We start from the raw sequence: 20,924 nt of genomic DNA, 5'->3' as shown, positions 1-20,924 counted from the left end.
CCTTTCCATTTTGGTCGTGAGCTACTGTTTATAATTTATAAGGTACTGATAACATGATCCTCTGTGTGTGACACCACACACCATGTTATCTACAATATAAATTAATTAAACAACTACATTTATCATAAATGTAGACATTTGACTAATGTGATTCTTATTTCTAGATAAATGTTTATACCAAAAGCTAGGCTTTTAGTATACACTCTAACAGAAGAAGGCTAGCTGGGGATGTAGTTCCTTGGTTGACCGTGCTAAGACTCCACTGCAATCTGCAACACAAGAAACGTCAGTGCCAGATCAGGGAAGGGTCTCTGGCGTTGGCTTTCCAACTCTCAAGTTAGTCACTGGAATATTAGAAAGATGGTGAAGACACGTAGTAATAGTGAGAACAAGAGCATGAATAACAGATATCACGTACCTCCGCCGAGATATGAGAGTGGTCCCACTGTTTTGGCCGAGCGGGATAGCGCTCGGCCGGGACTCCCCACCCGGTCGACCTCAGTTGATGCTCTCCTCCATAGTATCTCAGTTCAGTAGGTTGTTTCTTGCCCGACCGACTGAGCGATCTACTTAGATGAACTTCTAGGCCGATAGGACCTGAATACTTAGATGAACTTCCAGGTCGATCGGACCCTTCAAGTCCGATCAACAGTTGAAGTCGGCCTCTGCTTGACCTACTTTTGATGAGTTTGTTAATTATTTGGCATTGACTCTTTTGACTTTAATCTCCATGTCGACTATTAATGCCACCTTTGACCTATACTTCATAGGCACCTTTTACCATCGCATCACACAGTATTATTATTTATCCAATAAAGTAAACTATTGTTTACACCAAACTGGTTAACATAAGAAGTAAGAGTTTTCTCGTGCAAATATTATTTGAGAAATTGGAACAAAATTTCAAACAGGAAAATGATGGAAAGGAGAATAATCAGGACAAAAGCCTAACTTTAATTACTGTGAAGGCAGCCTTTGACTCCTCTTGATCTTCTCTGCAACGGCGGAAAGCAGGGAAGGTGAGGAGTAGTCGATGCGTGCTCAAAGCCCTAGAGGCGGAAGGGATACGGAACTGCAGGGAGGGTGCGCAAAGTCATTACAGGGATAGTGTTTCTTTGCTGCTTGTCGGACCTGATCTCTTGAGCTCGACGACAGAACTAATGGGGTTTGACACATATAGGGATTAAGGGTTTGACAAATAATTTTATTTGATTTGAGTCCAAAAACAAAAACAGTTGGATTGGAAAATAGTTTGGCGTCTTAGGTTGATTTGAGTTAAAAGATTTGGACTATCCCAATCGTTGGATCAGAAGATATGTCTTAGTTTTTTTATAAGAATTTGATAGAGTAAATTTTTTGAAAGATATAATTTTTTATTCGAAACTCGGAATCAAGTTCTATTTATGCTCATGTATGCATAATTCAAAAATATATATTTATTAAAGAAAAACTAGTAATTGTCAAGTTTTGGGCTAAAAAACATCGGTTAGGGCCTTTCAGAACCTCTAAATAATTTTTTTTTACTATTTTTAATAATTTTTATATTTCTAATTTTGGTATTTTTGTTTTGCAAGTAGAACGTATTTGGTCTATTTAAACATCATGTTTACTATTATGTTAATACTATTTTTATGTCGCTTTTGATATTCGTGTGTGAATCAACAGTATTGATATTATCCATTACGTCAATTTTTATTAGAATTTTTTCTTACCCTATTAGAATGTTGCAACAACGATGGGAGGAAATCCGGTTGTTAAAGATCTTGCAATAACGACGTCGACAAGAGGAAATCCCGTCGTTAAAGCCATGATATTAATAACCAAAACAACAAACACGATCGTTGATGACAAAGTATCAACAACATTGATAAATATCATCATTAATACGTATGCATCAATGACGGGTACTAAATCTTATCATTGTTGAACCACTAATAATGACAATATTTGATACTATCGTTAATATTCATCCTTAAAAGTAACTTTTCTAGTAGTATGCCAACTTCACCACCGCTGGTGCTGCTGGTATCATCCTGTCGCCGCCGTTGGGCCCTCAACGTGCCATTCTGCCACGGAGCTATGCCAGAGTCGAACGCTTGGGAGCTGTCGGCGGTGGCCACCTTGCTTCGAAGCAGCTAGCCAGGATGGTCCCGGAGCACCCCCGGCGGCGGTGGCCAGGTCCCTTTAGCTCTCTCGTTCCCCTGTATATTAAATTCTCCTTAACTTTTAATTATTTCTCTCGTCGTTTTAATTATCGAAATCTCCAATTAAGATGAGATAATATAATAAATGATCACGTCAAATGACGGGCTAATTATCAAAAGAACACTCATTAATTTTTTAAGAAAATTAAAACAACTCCGTACCAATTTAATCAAAATTATTTAATCTTAATTAAAATCACTTAAATACAGTAAAAAAATTATTGAAAATTAAAACAACTGTATAATAATTGTAGTAATTTTTTAATAACTTTTATCCAATTTAATGACTTTATAGTATTAAAACGCTTGGACGAAAGTAAAAGGCTCCTTTATTTTTGGAATGTTGATTTTATTATATGTGCCCACCTTATGTATAATAATAATAATAATAATAATAATTATTATTATTATTATTATTATTATTATTATTATTATCTCACTTCTATTTTTCGTTTTTTCATAAATCAGAGGCAAGTTAAAACAGTAGAAAACACGTAGCTATTATACAGTAACTATTACAATTTTATCTGAAAGAACGGTAAAAATATATAGAATTTAAAAAGTTACATACACAAAATATAAATATCTAAAAAAGATAGATACGAATCTAAACTTTGAGGAATATTCTTTCAATACAAGGTATCTTACCTTGGAAATGAAATCGGTTCTGAGTCTGTTATAAAAAACAATCACACAAGTTACTGCTAAATAGTGAGCCTTCGACAATCGATCTTTGTCTTAGAATTACCTTAAGAAAACTCTAAATAAACATTTTGCCATCTAGATGGCTGGTTGGATGCTCTACCATTCTTGAACCTTGTCCCAAAGTTGTCTGGGGCAATAGAAGAAAATGACCATTTGACTCTATAGCTTATTGGCATAGTGAACATTATTTGTGAGGTTCAAATGTCAATCTGTTCACGGTCCACAATTATCAGTGATCAGCAAACAACGAAGAGTAAAGCCGATGCAACATGCTGACTTTCCATACAATCGACACCCGAGAGATAGTCATTGCCCATGGTTAAAAAAAAGATAGATATTAACTGTGTCATTCTTCTCTACTGTAAATCATTCCAAAAGCTTCACGTTAGTCTTCTCATAGCCTCCTTCTCACTGCACAATTTGGCCATGAATATAAGTCAACTTCATGATTAAAGAGGAGGTCGACGTTTTGCATTGCCACTGTCAAAAATCTACATCCCTGAGGTAATGGTGATGCACCCAACAAATCCAAAGCGACTCCTTTTTAGTTTGGATGTTCCATAATGTCCGACATAGTAAAGTGTTATTCCATGCATGCAAGTCCCAAATATCATAGTGTCCTTCGTCTTTGGATAAACAAATAGTCGCCTATGAGATCAGCGATGTTTAGTGGACCAAACAAAAGTCCGGTAAATTTCATAGAGCTTGTCAATCACCCCACTAGGAATGGGGAGAATCGATAACCATAGCATTCAACACCTTATTGTTAGTGCGGTTAGTACTAACGGTCTAACTCAAGTTTTTATGAATGACAAAATAAGTTAAGTTAGTTCCGTTGTTATTTAACACTCTGATCGAGTGTGCAGGCGAAACCCAGACAGGTCGACGGGCTGACCGGATGTCTAGCATGAAGCCCAGCTAGGTCGACGGGCCAACCGGATAGTTGGCACAAAGTCCAAACGGGTCGACGGGCTGACCGGACGTTTGGCACGAAGTCCAGGTAGGTCGACGGGCTAACGGGATAGCCGGCAAGAAGTCCAAACGGGTCGAAGGGCTGACCGGACGTCTGCCAGGTAAGTTAAGATAAGTCACTGGAGGGGAGTGACTGTGAGGACGCGTTCCCGGGAAGGGAACATTAGACGTCGATCCGACTTAGATCCATTTCGGATATCTAAGTTTAGATCATGACTAGATTCCACTCTCGAGGAGACGGAATCTAATTACTATTCTGCTTATCTATAAATTGTGCTAACATTCTGTTTTGCAGGATATAACTTATACTTGTCTCGGACTAACGTTTTCTTGCAAGAAGGAGATTGCTGGAAAACATGGGTTCGGCCACTAGGAGGCAAATTTGATCCCTATCGTCGCCTCGCCACATGGAGCTTGCTGACTGGCTCGGCTACATCACATTTAGGGTGCCCTGAAGGGATCCGAGCCCCCGAACCTCCTAAGGAGGGTGAAGGTTGAAGCAAAAAAAAATAACTCACGATCTACGCTTCTGTGCTCCTGTGACGCTGCGAAGGCTCTCCGACAAGTTTTGTTTTTGTCTTATTCTTTTATTGTCGGTTTCTTTTCTTTTACTAAATAATTCCTGTACTGTATTTTGTAAAAAAACTTTCGAATTATTAGTGATTGTCCAACGAAAGCACTCGACGAGTGATGACCCTAGAGTAGGAGTCGACAAAGGCTCTGAACCAAGTAAAATAACCTTGTTAGCATTGTGTTTTCGTTTTTCCGCTGCCTACTCTATACGCCGATATTTTTAAATCGCTATTCACCCCCCTCCCTCTAGCGAAACTCATCGATCCAACACTTATAGCACCAATTGAACTAACTCTGAGTGTCTTGCATAATATAAAGTGTGCTTCGGCCAAGTGATGAACTTCTTAGTCACCGCATCAAGAATCCATAATTTGCAATCCAAAGCTTCTTCAAGGCTAAAGGAACACCAAGGTATTTAAAAGGGAAGGTACCTTCTTGAAAATCCATAATTTATAGAAGCTCGCCATTTGTTCGTTCATCGACGCATGTCATGTATATATTGGACTTCAATAGGTTAGCTTGAAGCCCCGTTTTGTCCCCAAACGCCTTCAAACAATCGACAATCATAGAGACGGTGGATGTGTAGGTCCCCAGTTGACCGGCAAGAAATGGGTGAATTGTATGAAATTAAAAACAAACCCTTTCTCGATTTTTGGACTAAGTTAGGCAAACACTTGTTTATAAACTGAAAGTAAATGCATAAAATAAAGACAAAGAAAAGAAATATTTACTTAGTTTGTGATCAGAAGATTGCTAATCCAAGGAAAATGTGGCTTACTAAAATCTCCTTCTTCCAATACTCTTACAACGTTGAAAGTCTAGAAAAGTAAAGAATAGAACTAGAAGTTGAAGCACATAATTCATTTATAAGTGTTATTCTAAACTACTGAGACTAGACCTCTATTTATAGTCTGCTGGTCGAATCTGACCATTTGCTAACGAGGCAGCTCCAGGTGCCTGGAATGGGTCCGGCCACCTGGGTGTGGATAAACTTTATCCATGTCACAACAACTCGGTAAAGATAAGATTTATCTGTTCCGGGCACTCGGACCAAGTCCAAGCAACCGGACGCCTGAACCAAGTCTAGGCAACCAAACGCCTGGACCAAGTCCAGGCAACCGGACGCTTGCGCTCATGTAGGCTCCTACGGAGGCGCCTGGGCTACCCAGGCGGTCCGAGAGCCTAGACTTGGTCCAGGCGCTCGGACAGTTAACAACATGTTGACTGTCCATTTCTCCTCCGTTCCAGTTCCGTTCGCTTGGGTGATTTTGACCATCCGGAATAGGGCTCACCCGAATTCATTTTTCGGCCTCTCCTCGAGCAAGCTTCTGCTCCGGCTTCTTGTCCCTCGGAAATATCATGTGCTTCCTTTTCATCAACCAGTGTACTCTTCCGCAGCACCTTGTCCCTCAACTCGCCGAGCCCGTCAACTCTCTCTCGTGCCGTCCTTCTCGCTAGTTGAGTCTTTCATTGGACTTCCTATGTTCCTAAGTTCTTGTACACTTAAACACAAAGCATCAAACAAACACAAGACCTAACTTGACTTAGTTGATCTTATCAAAACCACAATGGGATACTTACAATCTCTCCCTTTTTTATGTGAAACAACTCAAGTTAAGTTAGGGTAAAATAAAATATTAAAATAAATATGTAATTTAAAGCATTAAATATAAATATGCAAATTAAAATACACCTCCCCCTAGACTTAATCTATAATTCTCTTCCTTTAATCACATTAAATAAAGGGGTTAAAAAAACTAAGGGTTCCACAATTAGTGACTAACACTTAGAGAAAAAATTTTGAAAACTGAATTTTGTGATTTATAAAGTAATTTAAATAAAATAATTTTAATTTGTTGAAAAATTAAAAAAAATATATAACTATTAAGCAGATATATCCAAAGCAGTGATAAAATTTTCAAAAATAAAATAAAATCAATTTAAGTATAAATAAATTATTTTATATAGAAAGATGTATTTTATAAAAAAAATACTTAAGAATAGTTTTTAAGTTCAAAAAATCTTGAAATATTTGCTGAGAATGTAATAGAGCAAGTATTTTTACAAAAAAATTTAAATTTTAAAAAATTAAATTTTCAATAATTTTTAATATTTAAAATTAGTATTTGAATAAATAATTCATAGAAAATTCAATGACTTTCCAAAAATTTCAAAACAATTTACTTTGACCTAGAACATGATATTTTATAAAAAAAAATAAACTTTTCAAAACAATAATTCACAGAATAATTTTAAATTAAAAATATATTTTTTGTTAAAAAAATCATAAAAAATAATACAACGTTCAAAAATTTTTTAAAAATGTTCTATAGATAAGTAATGAGATCCTCTTTCTAAAAAAAATTAACATTTAATTAATTTTGATAAAAAATTGTACGAAATAATTTATTTTAAAATATTAGATAATTTAAAATACTAAATCAAATTAAAATTAGAAATTTGGATAAATAATTTAATCTAAACATGATTTTAGAACCTAATATAAGTTCATTCCTATTATATTAATCAAGTATTTTCTAGGAATATACTTTTTTATACTCTTTTGATTTGACTCTTGTAAAATCTATAATACCAATTTAGTCTTTTGATAATTTTTAACATTTGAAATAGTAAAATTTGAACATGCAGAATTTTTTAAATTTTCTATTTGTTCTTTTAATTTAGCATTTTTAATTTATCAAAATCTTTTATTAAACATGATTTTACTAAGATTATTTTTATTTCTAAATTCTCCTTTTTCAATTTTTTATTTTTGATTTTTAATTTACACATTGATTTAAATATCGATTTAATACCAAAATATAATCGATCCGACAGTAAGAGACATGCATCACTTACCACGTTAGATCTGAAGCTAGATTCTCACCCTACATTGCTTCATTCATCTGATGTTGCTCTCCCTTCATCGATATTAGTTTCTGAGTTGATTTATTCTTTGTGGCTAGCCATCAATGCTATTCTAGCATATGCTTCTATTTCAGACTCGGATGATGAACTCTCATCCCAAGTGGCCTTGAAATTTTTGTGCTTGTTTTGCTTTGACCCTTTTTCTTTCTCCTTCTTGAGATGGATAGGAATGGCAATTTCCCTTGAATCCGACGGGGAATCTGACATCCGACCAAAATTGAGGAGGATATGGAGGGAAATTTTAGACCCGATTATAGTAATCGAGTAATCGGATATGGGTATTTTCAGGTATGGATAGGCGAATGGGGTAAAATCCTACTTATATCCTACCCGATACCCGATATATATATAAGTCTTATTTTCTATTGGAAAAGAAGAAACTTTAGTTCCCTGCCCACCTTGGAAAAGAAACTTAGTTTGCCTCTTTATCTGACCACCAAAACATATCTTATCTTCTTTTCCATGAAAAATGCTTACACGATCAAAGGAGCATGAGACGAGGAAGAATATACAAGTACATTGAAATAATTTTTTTTTTTAAAAAAAAGAGAATGGTAGGTAGTAATAGGATGATGGGTAGGATATGGATACCCGATCCTCCGACGGGTATGGAGATGAGTATAAAAGTTAATTACCCGACGAGTATAAGGATGGGTATGAAAGTTAAATACCCGATGGCTATGTAGATGGGTATGGGTATAGATATATAAATGGAGATGGGTACAGAGGAGATGAAATCCTACCCAGATCCTACCCATTGTCATCCCTAGATCTAGACAATCTTCTTTTATATGTCCTTTTAGGCAATGATAGCATTGAACATTTCTCTTATTTCTTAGATTTTTTCTGGTTTGCATTTCTTTAAATTTGTTAGATTTAAAAAACTTTTTAATTTTCTTACCATTTAAAGTTCTTGTTCTACGTCAATATCTGACTTAGGTTCGTCCTTCTTGTTGGCTCTTAGTGCTAGGTTCTGGCTTGACTCTTGACTTGCCCTTGTACATCTGGATTCATGTAATTCTAAAGTCGGAAACAGTTCTTCTAAGGTACTTACCTCCAAGTCCTTCAAGATATAGTAGGCATCTATGATCGAAGTCTATTCTGGGGTTCTGGAAAAGGCGTTTAGCGCGTAGCGTATCGAGTCCCAATTGATTACCTTTTCGCCGAGGTTGACCAGTCCAGTGATCAACTCCTTGATCTTTGCGTGTAGTTGGGCTACCTTCTCACCTTTTTCCAGACAAATATTTGTTAGTTGATTTCGAAGGAGGTCTCATTGTGCAAGCTTTGCTTCAGATGTTTCTTCATTGAGCTCCAGGAATTTTTCCCAGAGTTTTTTGGCTAATGAGTAGTTTCCGATGCGGTTGACTTCTTGAGGTGGCAATACACTCAGCAAGTGGTATTTCGCTTTATTGTTTGCTATGAAATCGCTTTGTTCCTTGTTTGTCCATTGCCTTTCTTCTTTCTCTTCTCCTTGATGATTATTAGGAACTACAAAAATCATATTTTATGATTAAAAGAATTTCGAAATCAGTTCGTAGGAATACCTCCCTTCAGCGTTTTCAGTACGCGAACTCCCCCTTGAACTTTGGTGGGTAGAGGCTTGGTCCGACCATTTATTTCTTTACTTCAGTCGGCAATTAGTCCTTTAGAAACGTCCTTGCTCTGATACCAATTGTAGGACTCCTGTCGGCAGGCGAGAGGAGGTGAATTGTTGGAAATTGAAAACAAATCCTTTCACGATGTTTGGACTAAGTTAGGCAAACACTTGTTTATAAACTAAAAGTAAATGCATAAAAAAAAAAACAGCCCGGTGCATGAAACTCCCACCATGCGGGGTCCTGAGGAAGGATTCATTATACGCAGCCTTACCCTACTTTTTACAAGAAACTGTTTTCAGAATTTGAACCCAAGACCTTTTGGTCACATGGCAACAACTTTACCATTGCGCCAAGGCTCCCCTTCCATAAAATAAAGATAGAGGCAAGAAATATTTACTTGGTTTGTAATCAGAGGATTACAAATCTAAGGCAAATATGGCTCACTAAAATCTCCTTCTTCCAAAGGTGGAGTAGTCTCTTACAACATTAAAAGCGTACAAAAGTAAAGAACAAAACTAGAAGTTGAAGCACATAATTCGTTTACAAGTGTTGTTCTAAACTACTAAAACCAGTGTTCTATTTATAGCCTACTGGTTGAATATGACCATTTGCTGCCATGGCGGCTCCAGACACCAGGAAGGGGTCCGAGCATCTGAGTGTGGATAAAACTTTATCCACGCCATAACAACTAGGCAAAGATGAGATTTATCTGGTCTAGGAGCTCAAACCAGGTCAGGGTGCCCGGACGCCTACGCTCACATAGGTTCCTACAGAGGCGCTTTAGGCTACCCAAGGCCGTCTGGGTGCCTGGACTTGGTACAAACACTCGAACAGTCAACATCCTGTTGACTGTCTATTTCTCCTCCGTCCTAACCCTGTTCACTTGGGTGATTTCGGTCATTTGGAATAGGACTCACCCGAACCAATTTTCCGACCTTCTTCTCGAGCAAGCTTCCGCTCCAGCTTTTCGTCCCTTAAAAACATCGCACGCTTCCTTCTCATTCACCAGCATAATCTTCCGCAGCACCTCGTCCCTCAGACGCACCGAGCCCGTTGATTCTCCCCGTGTCGTCTTTCTTGCTAGCTGCGTCTTTCATTCGACATCCTGTGCTCTTGAGGTCCTGCACACACTTAGACTAAAGGCATCAAATAAACACAGGACCTAACTTAACTTAGTTGATCACACCAAAATCACAACAGGGTACTTATAGGATGCATCCACCCTTACGAACATCAAAAGATCATCGGCATATGTTAAATAAGTGACTTGGGCCGCTTCACACATAGAATGGAAGTTAAATCCTCTTGCTCCAATACTACTTTCAATTACTTCAATAATACCTCAAGACAAAGCTCGAACAACAAGGAGAAAGTAGGTCACCTTGTCGCAAGTCATGTCACCTACTAAAGAAGTCATATAAACCACCATTAAGGCTAATAGAGTATGAAACCATGGTAACATATTCGTAAATCCAATCATGAAATTGTTGGAAAAACTATAACCAACAAGAGTCACCATAAGAAAACCTTAATCCACGATACCAAAAGTCTTCCTCAAGTCTACCTTGATTATGCATTGAGGGAAAATCCATTTATGTGAATATTTCTGAAGTAACTCTTGAGTTAGATGAATGTTCTCACCTATGGAACGATCATGGATAAAAGTCACTTGTGTCAAATCCAATAAAAATCTCCAACTAAACACTCTGCTAATACTTTGGAGATCACTTTGAGAAAATCATGAAACAAGATATTGGCCAATAATCACTAACACTGGATTCATGATAAGATTTTGGTAATCAAGGCTATTAGTGTGTGGTTTCATTGCTTGAGTAGGTGTCTATGGAGAAAAAATTTCTACACTGCATCTATGACTTTGGTACGCATTGTGTCCCAAGAGGAAGTGTAGAACTTGGCATTGTATCTATCCGGACATGGAGCTTTGTCTTGCCTAATGCTAAAGACGGCAGCCCATATCTCCTCATCAATGACCCCCTGAACCAGCATTGCCTCCTGTGCAATGGTCAATATGTGACCCAACAGAGACTCACCATGTAGCGGTAAAATCTACTTATTTTTGCCCAATAGCTCTCGAAAATGCCCCTACAAATTCCGCAGCGACCTCTCCAAGGCTGGTGGTCAGTTCTCTGGACTGCTTGGTGATGGTGACAATGACATTCTGCTTGTTATGCTTCACCAAATCATGGAAGAACTTGGTGCATCTATCAATATTCTTGAGATAATTGCTCTTCGCCTTTTATTGGTAGATACTCTTTTTCGCCTCCGTAAGAAAGATGACTCATCTCCCGATAATACAGTGTACTATGCCGTCTCCAAAGCTTGTTTTACCCTCAAAGCTGACTTTGAAATATGATGGAAGTACAACTTATCAAGATGGCACAATCGTCTCTTAAGTCTTGTGAGATTGGCTTTGAGCATGAATTAAGTAGTGACATAGACTGACTCCTCAATGAATCAGCCACCAAGTCCTAATAATCCCCATGCAAAGTCCACATATTGTAGAATTTGAAAGGGCGCCAAAAAGTGAGGGTTGGGAGGTTTAGTGAGATAAGCTCCAACTTCTCTCTAGGTTCTTGGTGCTCCGATGAAGGTCTTGCTACGGACATCCCCTATCATGTCCGGTTGTGGATCTCTTCCACCTCACCAGTAAAAAAGGGGCTAGGTACTGTATTTGGGTGACCTTCACTAGCTGTGAAGGTCACTCCTAGAGGTTTTGAAGGTCTAATCACTGAGGTAAGTGTTCTTAGTTCTGGTTTTCTTGCAATTAAGTGTGTTCTCGATAATTTCTAGCATCTCCGGTTGTTGGAGGAGTTTTTCAGTGAACTACAGTTGTTCCAACCATCTTCTCCGGTGAAGGACCTCCCTCCCCTCCCACTGACCTAGCAGCCACGTGGTTGGAAAAGGGTGGGTGGCATCCCACTTACTAGGGAGCTGCTTGTAAGGCAATTAATGCAAAGAGTTTCCATGGGTGACTTGGGTAGCAATTCCATTTCCAAGGAACAGGTGGCTTCCTCATTCAAACATGGCGAAGAAAAGAAGGAAGGAGAAGAGTTACTCTAGTCAAAAGGCCACTAGGGATGTGGCAAATCATGATGAGGTGGCAGACCAAGCTTCCTATGTAGCAGAGATAAGGGAGCAAGCGGACCTATCGGAACAATGACATGAAACAGCGAGATGATGAGGCTAATGGGGTTGAGGTGTCCGGGTTGCCATAAGGAACTATTGATCTTCTTCACCATGGTCGACCTCAAGGTGGAATAACCCCATCACTGGTGGAAGAGCAACTCTTGCTGTAAGAATAACAACATCTAGTGGAGGAGAATTAGCCGCTTAGAGACAATGAAGCTGCTGATGTTGAGAAGGAAAAACAACCATAGCAACACAAGAAATCTTTGGCTAATCTCTTTAAGGATAATCTAAAAACAAAACTCGCGATGTCTTTGGACCAATATGAAGCCAAGGGTGAGTGGTTATCCTTTGAGTATGATGATATTGATGGTATTGAGGATGCAATGAGTTTTTGTCTTGTGGGTTGTTTCAGGGGACAACACCCGGGTAGAGATGGAGTCTAAGCTATAGGTCACCAGTGGAGGATCTCATATAAGTTTTTATGTACAAAAGTTGATGGGTGATCTATCAATTTGATACTAAGGAAGATCGGAACAAAGTCTTGCAAGGAGGGTCATATTTTTCATTCGATATTCCAATCTTCTTGAAGATCATGCGAAGGTGTTTTCTTTTTCAATGAAGATGGTCAATTTGTCCCTACTTGGATCCAAATTCATGGGATACCACCAGATTGTTGGATGAAAAAAGTGTTGAGCATGATTGGTTCGGACGTGGGGAAACCATTATACACTGATAACTTGACTCGGACAAGGAAACGCTTGGAATACGCTCAAGTCATGGTGGAGATTTCGGTCATCAGAGAAAGGCTCCATGAGGTTCCTATTATGCTACCCACTAGAGCTCAGATAGATCTATGAATCATATATAAAATGATGTCAAATTTCTGTGATGTTGGCAAAAGAATTAGACATCGGAGGGGCACTTGTCTTGGAGGTGCAAGACCAGCGAGATATGAACAAAATCAGCCACAGCAAAATGCACAAGCGAAGGCAAACGACCAACAACCAAGAAGGCCGAGATCACAATCAGTAAGGAGCCGAGGAAGAACAAGACCACGAAATAGAACCCACCCAAGGTAGTAGTGGAGGTCATCCCAACAAAGAACGACTATAGAGGTTCCGGAGTCTTACAATTCTTTGGCCATTGTTGCTGTAAATAACCCCATTCTGGTGGCTAATGTACCTCCTTTTGATCCTGGTGGTGATGATACAAGAGCTATGGAGGCGTCGATACAATGTATACCTCAAGAGGAGGTACCAATTCTGAACCAAAATGAAAACATATGCAATGAGGAAGAGGTGCAGCTGGCAAAGGAAGCACACCAAATTGCATCATCTGGATCCAAGAGTTCATCATCCTCGTCTGATCAAGAGAATATGACAGCAAGTGAGACATTCTGCTCTACATCTGAAGCATCATCTTCTTCCTTGGTTACAACTACATCTTCGGGTGCAAATGGGACAACAGAAAGAGCCACATCTGCCCTTAAAAGTGGGCAACAACTTCGGGTGCGAGAAGCCCACACATGTCATCAATGAAGGTTGTTGTTTGGAACATTAGGGGCTTCTATAAGCCTCTAAAACACGGAGGAGTGTGGCACCTCCTCCAACAAAAAGATATTTAAATTATGGTGCTAATGGAGACTAAGGTGGCGTTTGATTTATGGGTTTGGGAATGAGGGAATGAATTCATTCCCAAACCTTGTGTTTGGTTAATAGGAATGGAATCAAGATTTTGGAATGAAACCCAAAAATTTGGGTATGGATGAAACTCACCCCCTCCCTTGGGTTTTGATGGAATAGGATTGTGAATTAAGTTTTAGACAAAAATATCCTTAGTATATTTGTTCAATTTTTTTTTAATTTCACACACTCTCTCATCATATTTTCTCTCTCCTTATTTTATCATCACATTTTCTCTTTCAAGATACTTTCTCTCTCCTCATTTTCTCTCTATATTCTATCCCATCATATACTCTCTCTCCTTATTTTTTCTCTCTTCATTCTCTTCTATCACACTTTCTCTCCCATTACACATTTTCTACTTATTTTTTCATCATACTTTCTCTCTCATCATACTTTCTCTCTCCTCAATCTCTCTCAGCATACTTTCTCTCCTCATTTTCTCTCATCACACTTTCTCTCTCTTTATTCTCTCTCATGACACACTCTCTCTTTATTTTCTCTAATCACACTTTTTCTCTAAGCACACTTTCTCTCTCATCATATTTTCTCTCTCCTAGTCTCGTATTTTCTCTCATCACACTTTCTCTCTCTTCATTTTTTCCATCATTCTTTCTCTCTCAACCCACTTTCTCTCTCATCATACGTTCTCTCTCCTCACGTGTTCATTTTCTCTCATAATACTTTCTCTCTTTTCATTTTTTCCATCACTCTTTCTCTCTCGGCATATTTTCTCTCTCCTCAGTCTCTCATTTTCTCTCATCATACTTTCTCTCTCTTCATTTTTTCTATCACTCTTTCTCTCTCAACCCACTTTCTCTCTCATCATACTTTCTCTCTCCTCACTCTTTCATTTTCTCTCATAATATTCTCTCTGTTCATTTTTTCTCATCACTCTTTCTCTCATCATACTTTTTCTCTTCTCAATCTATCCTATCATGCACTCTCTCCTCATTTTCTCTGATCATGCTTTCTCTCTCTTCATTTTTTTCCCAACACACTTTCTCTCTCATCATATGTTTCTCTCACATTCAACTTTTTCTCCCACAATCAACTTTCTCTCCCATCTAATTTTTTCTCTTATTTTCCTGTAAGGGTAAAAAAGGAAATTTAGGTTCATTCCGATTGAAAATATTTAACTAACCAAACATCATTTTTAAGAATGATACCCAAGCTCATATCCATTCCCATTCCATAATACTATGATACCCATTCCCATTCCGATTCCTAGGAGAGAACCAAACACCCCCTAAGCTTAATGTTGATTCTTTAGGCTTGATTTTGCAAAGAAGGTTTTCAGGTATGGGGCATACACACAACTTTGGTTTTTCTAACCATGATCGTATATTGCTTCTTTGGGATTTACAGAGAGTGGATATGAATATTATTACGACTACTGATCAGTACATTCATTGTCAATAGAGGCTTCTTAGTGACATTTGTCTATGAGTTACATTCCATCGTTTCATGAAGACTATTATGTGAAGCACTCACTAATCTAGGAGGTACTATTTCCGATGCATGAATGATTATGAGGGTCTTCAATTCGATGTTATATATTCATGAAAGGCAAGGAGGGTTTTCGGTCACAAACCATGAACTGAGAGACTTATAGATTTTTACACAAATATGTGGTTTAGTGGATCTTTGATCTATCGGATGCCTGCTCATATGGTTCAATGGTAATGTCTCTTGGATAGAGTTTTAGTAAATTATTTTTTGTTAATGATAAATTTTGATGTATATACACAGTTTATGACCGTCGAATGCCTTTAGGATCACTCTTGTACTATAGTCCACACATTAGCGAAAGATCAACCTCTAAACTATGCATTCAAGTTCCTTAACATGTAGTCGCTACATGAAGGTTTCAAAAGGATTATGGAGGACTCATGGGCAATGATAATTATTTCATTTTTACCATGAAATGATATCAAAAGAATTTAAGTATTGAACCCCTCTAACTATACTAATACAACATAGAAATGACTCAGGTCGTCTCCTAACGAATGCAAAAATAGGATGACAATCTAAAATTGTTTGTTATTCATATTTTTAAGATTTTTAATATGGAAATAGAATTTGGATTTTTTATTCTAAATCTAATAAATGAAAAGCAAAACACGTAGGAAACTAATCTAATGCGTGAATGAAATCTAACTAAGTGATCCGGCGGTAAGGGCGGGGGACCCCCTTTGAGGGGAGTCAATGACACGTAGAGGTCAAAAGTCAAAAGGGTCAGCATGAGGTCCGGCCGATCGGAGAAGGGTTGGATCAACCAGCCGAACGGGTCCGAGCGGAATCAAAGACAACCCGACTTGGAGTCGGGTTTTCGACGCTCGTGGTAAAAAAGGTCGTCAGGCCGAGCGGGTAGTCCGCTCGGCCGAGGCATAGAGCAACACGGGCATGAACAATATCAGCAGAGCACGCGACCGGGAATCTCCCCGGTCGGGCTAACACCTACGCCAAGTCGGAAGTAATGTTCCTGTCGAGCGGCTGGACGCTCAGCACAGGGAAAAAGGAGACAAGGACAAGGGGACATTGGGGAACATCTTCTGACAACAGGCATGTTCGACGACCAAGCCATACGCAGAATCCTACGACGAAAGGTTCTGTCGTCCCATCAGAGAGGTGCTCGGACTGTAGCAGTATGGTGTCAGGCATGCTCCTCTGGTAAGCCCATACTAAGGTATGGTAAAGGACACGTGTACGCCTCGGTAGGTGTGCATGAGCCTTCCCACAACTCTATATAAGAGCCCTCAGACTTCGCCGGAGGGACGCAATCCCTCATCTTTGGAGCCACTTCATCGTTTTCCTCTTGCCTGACTTGAGCGTCGGAGGGTCGTCGCCGGGAACCCCTTCCCGGCTCGACTTCCTTGCAGGTTCGCCGGAGATCCATACGGTCGGTCAGAGATCCACATCATCAGTTCGGAGAGCGCCACGTGCCCAGCGTCCATCGACTCAGCATTCGGACAGGATCACTAAGTGTCAACAATTAATCCACAACGCATTGTTACTCTACTCTATGATTTCACCATCAGCATAGTTAAACTAAGGAATGAAATAACAAAGCATTAAATGATACCTAATCTAATAAATGAAAGATAATGCAAGTAATGAAAGCTAAATCTAACCTAACTACAAATGCAGAAATTAAAAGGGTAACATAAAGTAAAGCATTAAAGAAATTAGCATGTAATGAAACCAAAAGCATATAACAAAACCTAAACTAATCTATCCAAATTGCATTCAATCAAAAGTAAAACTTAACGAAATCGAGACAAGCAAGAATTACACAAACTAAAATGCATCAAATTGACCTAATGTATCCTTTAGAATTTACCTATGATATGATGTCCTTTAGAAGTGGCACACAAAATTTGTTTCTAACCCATTAACATCTGCATTGAAAAAGACTTAATGCATCATCATTTATCAACCAAGCAAGATATTGGAGCTTGTTAGGAAAGTGTGATAAAATGCTACAAGGAATCGATCAAGCTCGGAGGTCAATGCATAGTTTCCCTGACATATGAGAGATTAGTATAATGAGGATCCAAAAGAGTGGTAATTGTAAACTGGTTCTCAGCAAGGAAGACAGCATGCTTGTTAGCATACAATGATGCAGCTAAAGCTGCATGTATCTCTACGGGATTAGGGATGACAATGGGGTGGGGCAGGGTGGGGTGGGTTTGTCATTTCCATCCCCGCCCCGTTTTCATTTTTTCGGATTCGGGGAATCCCCGAACCCGAACCCACGGGGATCAAATCTCCATCCCCGCCCTCATCCCCGCCTCATTCCTAAATTTAATTTATATTATTATTATTATTATTATTTAATAATAATTATTAATGATAATATTAATATTAATATCAATATTAATAATATTATTATTAATAATATTTTCAAAAAATTTAATATTAATATTAACACTATTATTAATACTTTTTTAAAAAAAATCATATTAGTATTTATTAATATTAATAATAATAATATTCGAGACGGGTTCGAGAATGAGGATAGTATTCCCATACCCGCCCCAAACCCGCCCCATCCTCGAAAAATCAGGGATCCCCATCCCCATTTCGAGTTTTCCCCGCGGGGCTCCAAATCCACGGGAAAAATTGTCATCCCTATGCGGGATGAAAGATACCCCTTATAAAAAATTGTAACAGATGTATTGTAGGAAGCATAAAATTAATCTTGAAGAAATACCTGGGTATCCCTTTAGAGAAATGGATGCATCCTCCATCCCAGCAATGGCCTTGTCTCTGTCTCCAATCTCATACAATAACAATGCCCTTGTAACTCTTGCATAGTCTTAGTTGCCTTGAATCATTCACGTTTGCAAATAGATGTCTATATGTATTATAGAATTTTTATTATACCAAACAAAACTAAATCATATGCATTGGTGTATAAAAAGATGCAAGATCCAACCTCAAATGATATTGTTTTCCATATCTCCCCACAGGCTTTGCCAATCTATGGAAAAGCATCATGCTAGATATATTAGGTTTACCAAAAGTAAAAAAAATAAAAAAGCTATACATAACTACATGCTTGAAAATTATGAAATTAATAGTGGAGATATCCAAAATCACAACAAGCCCAGCTAATTCCAAGTATTTGGTGTTTGGTACATGAATCCTAACCCACCTAATTGAACTCCATTCAAAGCAATTTGAGTCTAGGCAAGGTAATGGATAAGTTGAATAAATTTGAGTCCTATAAATTTAGGAAATATTAGAAATAAACTTTCACATGAATAAATTTATCAAATTTCAACTAATCTAATCTAATCTAACCTAAAACATTCAACTAACTAGCCATCATAAGAATTCAAAGCAAAGAAGATGCAGGTTTAGAAACTAACTAATGAAAGAGCCATTTCATCAAACACATAACGAGTGAGAATTCAATTAAGCAAAATACATGCAATTCTAAACATGGGAGAATAGCTACATTACAATTCAATAATCAACAAGCATAACATAATCCAACATAGATAGAAATAACCCAATGTCGTAGACACAGATCGGAATAGAGCTCTCCTCTTTGAATCCGAAGTGGAGAGGGAGCTGTTAGATGGAGCTTTTCCGATGGCCAATCTGCCAACGAAGGCTGTGAACGAAGTGGATGGCTGCTTGTTGATGGAGAACGAACCCTTCTCTTCAAATATGAAGAGAAAGAGGTTGTCGAAAGGATGGATGAACTCTCCTCTTCAAATCCGAAGAGGAGAGGGGTTGTCGGCTAGTGATGAAGTTTTACTCTTCAAATTCTAAATGGAGAGGTGGAAGGAAACCAGTGGTGGCGAAGAAACCTCTACCAATCAGGAAAGGGTGATGTAGAGTTTGACGGTGGCGCCTCTCCCAATTGGGAGAAGACTGTCGGCTGAGGACGAAGGCGTCGTGAGATGGCTTTCAGATCCAGAAGCTCTGTGAGAAGACCTTGTCGTTAGTGGTGAGGAAGATAGTAGAGGAGATGAGATGGCTGGCGGATTCTAGGATGAAGCTCCTATTGTGTGCGTTAGTGTCAGTTGTGGATGAGATGAAGGCAGAAGAGGGAGCCTGTCCTCTCCCAATCGGGTAGAGGAAGAGAATGAGGGAGGCTGGCAGTGATGAAGTGGAGGAGGCCGACAGCCCTTGGTAGTGGCAAAGAAGAGATGAAGCTTTGGGTTTTTGTCCGCGGACATGAATTTTGGAGCTAGGTTTTTCGTTGACGGTTTGGGTGGAAATGAGTTTTTCATGAATTTTTCGCGAAGGAGAGGCTTTGGCAGAGGAGTTTGGTTGTGGACATAAACAACTCTTGTTAAAAAAATATTGTTATAGATATAAAAAAAATACTCATATGCAATGTTTTTTGAAAAATATTATCTTTAATAAGAAAAAAATATTAATAGACAATGCTTATTTAAAAAAATATTGTCTTACTAAGAAATAAAAAACATAGATAATGATTTCCACTAAAAATATTTTTTTAAAAAAAATAATATTTTTTTAAAAAGCATTGTCTATTTAAGTGTTATGTAATTTCAATTTTCTTGTAGCAAGTATAAATACTCATGTAATGTGAAGTTACAGGACAAGTATTTTTTCAATCACCAAAGGCCACCAAGAGGAAAGAAAAGGGAAACACAAGAGAGTTCGTAAGGACCAACTTGTGCCCTTTGAAACCAACCAGTGGCCTCCTTTTTCCAAAACTCTTGTTTCCCGTCTGAACAAAACACACCATCAAGGTGAGGCACTACCACTTCCCAACCACCATCCCCCAACCGTTGATGAGGGGTGGGGCCAACTGGAGAGTTCTCGCAAGCTTTCTAACCAACTTCCAATCATCGTATCTCTAGGAATCCTATAGAGTCCCCAGGGCGTAGCACAGATTGGGAGTGCATGGTTCTGTGGCTGAAAGGTCCAGGGGTCGATCCCCGGGGTGTCACTGCCTGGGGTTAACGTCTCCGCTATGCACTTTCCACCTGTGTACCTGCATTTACCTCCCTCCATATCCGTGGGACCGGCTCTAGGGGGCCGCTGATGTGGCGGTTCCACATTTTTTTTTTCTAGGAATCCTATAGAGAGGTGAGAGATTCTCTCTTTAAGTTGGAAGGGAGAAAAATAACCACAGTAGCTACTACAATTGAGTTGTCACACACTTGTAAAAGCTACGATTTCGTAGAGATGCACAATATATCAAATAGAAACACGTTTAGAAGTGTACATTTGTTTTCTGATGTAACCTATAAAAGTCCAATCTTATACCTAAAAAATATCGTTTAAAGCCTTTTCAGTAAATCTGAAAAATTTTAATCCTCTTTATTAAAATTATTTTTCATATTGTGGCATATACAAAATTGTAACTACTACAACTATAAGATACAATTATTATAGTTGTAGCAGTTACGAAATTATAATTACTATAACTATTATAGTAGCTACGAAACTATAACTGCTACAACTATTATAATTATAATAACTATGAAACGGTAGTTGTAAAAATATGTATAGCAGCTACAATTTTATGATTGGTACAATGTGTACAATCGATTCAAGATTTAAAAGAAAGATGAATAATATAATAATATGAAATAATGCATTGAAGGACAATTATTATA

The 20,924-nt window shown here is 38.3% G+C and overlaps 1 long non-coding RNA gene across 3 annotated transcripts; it reads right to left on the bottom strand.

Moving 5' to 3' along the window:
- Positions 1-1,804: 1,804 nt before the first annotated feature.
- LOC122021611 lies at positions 1,805-19,613 on the bottom strand. Of its 3 annotated transcripts, XR_006122586.1 has the most exons (4): positions 18,254-19,613; positions 18,029-18,172; positions 17,156-17,213; positions 2,646-3,320 (listed from the first exon to the last, which is right to left on the bottom strand). It is a non-coding gene; the product is annotated as an uncharacterized LOC122021611 (long non-coding RNA). The 3 variants fall into 3 exon arrangements; XR_006122584.1 differs by lacking the exons at positions 2,646-3,320; positions 17,156-17,213 and adding an exon at positions 1,805-2,201; XR_006122585.1 differs by lacking the exon at positions 17,156-17,213.
- Between the last annotated feature and the right edge of the window lie 1,311 nt (positions 19,614-20,924).

This window comes from Zingiber officinale, chromosome 9A (genome assembly GCF_018446385.1).
Source record: "Zingiber officinale cultivar Zhangliang chromosome 9A, Zo_v1.1, whole genome shotgun sequence".
Taxonomy (NCBI): Eukaryota; Viridiplantae; Streptophyta; class Magnoliopsida; order Zingiberales; family Zingiberaceae; genus Zingiber; species Zingiber officinale.
This window is presented reverse-complemented; position numbering and strand designations above follow the sequence as displayed.